The sequence below is a fragment of the Nannospalax galili genome, unplaced genomic scaffold (assembly GCF_000622305.1).
Source record: "Nannospalax galili isolate Female #2095 unplaced genomic scaffold, S.galili_v1.0 scaffold856, whole genome shotgun sequence".
Taxonomy (NCBI): Eukaryota; Metazoa; Chordata; class Mammalia; order Rodentia; family Spalacidae; genus Nannospalax; species Nannospalax galili.
Window position 1 is genome coordinate 645539 of NW_008339573.1, and position 2555 is coordinate 648093.

General features: G+C 45.0%; 1 non-coding gene across 1 annotated transcript; it reads left to right on the forward strand.

Annotated features, from left to right (window-relative positions):
• The first annotated feature begins 153 nt into the window (after positions 1-153).
• Positions 154-315, forward strand: LOC115070598. Its single transcript, XR_003849748.1, has one exon. It is a non-coding gene; the product is annotated as a U1 spliceosomal RNA (small nuclear RNA).
• The last annotated feature ends 2240 nt before the right edge of the window (positions 316-2555 follow it).

Consider the following 2555-nt stretch of genomic DNA (forward strand, 5'->3'; position numbering starts at 1 on the left):
AGCACCCACATGGTGGTTAACAACCATCCATAACTCCAGTTCCAGGGGATCCAATGCCCTCTTCTGACCACTGCAGGCATTTCAGGACATGGGTGCACTTACATACCTGTATGCATGCATACACATAAAATAAAAATAATAAATAAATAAATAAAAAACACCTGGCAGGGGAAACGCCATGATCAGTAAGGTGATTTTTCCAGGGCGAGACTCATCCGTTGCACTTGGGCTGTGCTGACCCCTGCAATTTCCCCAAATGCGGGAAACAACTGAATAATTTGTGGTAGTCAGGGACTATGTTTGTGCTCTCCCCTGAAAAAAAAAATTTAAAAAAACAAAAAACATGGCCCAAGGGGCCAGCTCCACCCTAAGCTGGCAGCAGAACTAACCATGTAGTATTGGTCCATGCCATGTAGAACTGGTCCATGTAGTGTAGTCATGAAGAATGCAAGATTGAGAGTGTCATGGAGTCTTGCTCTACAGATTCAGATAGCTGCTGAGGCTAGGCAATGTGTGACAGGGTTGGAGTCCCTTCAAGGTGACCCTGAGAGGCCACAGCCTCAAGCTATAAAGATGAGACCTAAGTTGCAAAGGAGATCTCATGATGTTGGAGATGCCAGGACCATGAAGCATCTGCCAGGGAAAGCTGAGGGCACAGAGTGAAGCTGGCCCAAGAGAGGCTAGGTATGGTGCAGGCAATAGACCTAGAAAGTAAAGGCTGCCTAAGCCCTTTGGAGCCCAGATGATTCCATTACAAGCCTTAGCTGTCAGACATGGAGTTGTAGGATTTGGTATTTGCCCTGCTGGGTTTCAGTTTTGTTTTGATCCTGTCTTTCCTCACTAGGCCTCCATTCCTCCCTTTACAATGGGAATGTTTATTCTGTGCCATTGTATATTGGAACTATGTAACTTTTTTTGTTTTGTTTTGTTTTGGTTTGGTTTTTAATTATACAAGGGTTCACAGTTAAGAGATGGCCTGAGTCTCAGAAGAGATACTACACTTAAACTTTTAAACAGTGTTGGAACTATTAAAGTCTCTGGAGATTTTTGAAGTAGGACTGAATATTTTGCATTATAAGATCTCCATGAGCCTATGGGGACAAGGAGAAGAAACTCATGGCTTAAAAGTGATGTGTTTGGGCTTTAAAGATGGTTCAATGGGTGAAGGCACTTGCCACTAAGCCTGACCACCTGAGTTTGATTCCTGGAACTCACATGGTGGAAGATGAGAACTGACTCTTACAAGTTGTCCTCCTGCCTCTGTATACACATGCTGTGGCATGTGTACCCCTCTCACACACATGCACACAATAAATTAATGTAATAAAAAAAAAATTTTTTTGGTCTTTTTGAGACAGGGCCTCCCTATAGCCCCAGCTGGCCTGGAACTCACTATGTAGACCATCCTGGCCTTGAACTCACAGAGATCCGCCTGCCTCTGCCTCACAAGTGCTGGGACGAAAGGCATGAGCCACCACACCCTGCAATGTAATAAAAAATTTAAGTGATGTGTTTGTGTATCAAATTGACAAGAGGTATACTTGTTAATGCTGATTGTCTACTTAACAGGATCTAAGATCACTTAGGATATAAGCCACTGGGCATGCCTATGAAAGATTATCTAGATTGAGTTAACTGAGGTGGGAAAACCTACCCTGAAAGTGGGTCCTGAGCTCAGGTCCTGGACTGAGTTAAAAAAAAAGGAGCTGAACACGAGTACTCATTGTTGCCTGCTTCCTGATTGCAGATACAGTGTGAATGGCTGCTTCAAACTGCTATCATGACTTCCCTGTCATGACGGACTGCTGTACACCAAACTCTGAGTCAAAATAAAACCTTACATATGTGTGTGTGTGTGTGTGTGTGTGTGTGTGTGTGTGTGTTTGGTACGTGAATGTGTGTGGGTATGTGCTCATGGGGAAGCCAGAGCAGGATGTCAGCTGTCTTCCTCTATTGATCTCCATCTGTATTAGTCACTTTTCTGTTGCTGTGATAGAAACACTAACCGAAGCAATTTCTAGAAGGAAGAGTTTATTTGAGCTTACTGTTCCAGGGGAATTACAGTCCATCATGGTAGGGAGGCATGGTGGCTAGAGGTGGCTTGAGGTGGCTGGAAGTGGCTGGAGCAGGAGAATTTATGATCCCTTCTCTCTTGCTTCTTGTGCCTGCATGGTGATGTGAGAGCTTAGCTTCTGCTGCTCCTGCTCCAGCCACCTCCAGCCACCATGTCTCCCTGCCATGATGGACTGTAATTCCCCTGGAACTGTAAGCTCAAATAAACTCTTCCTTCTATAAATTGCTCGGGTCAGTGTTTCTATCACAGCAACAGAAAAGTGACTAATACACCATCTATTTATTGCCTTGAGGCAGAGTCCTCACTGATCCTCAGGTTCACTGTTTTGGCTAGGCTGGGTGGCCAATGAGTTCCCAGGAATCACCTGTGTCCACCCTCCAACACAGGGACTACAGGCATGCACAGTCATACTGGCACTTTCTGTGTGGGTATTAGGGATTTGAACTCAGGTCTTCATGCTTGCAGAGCAAGCCCTCTTGCC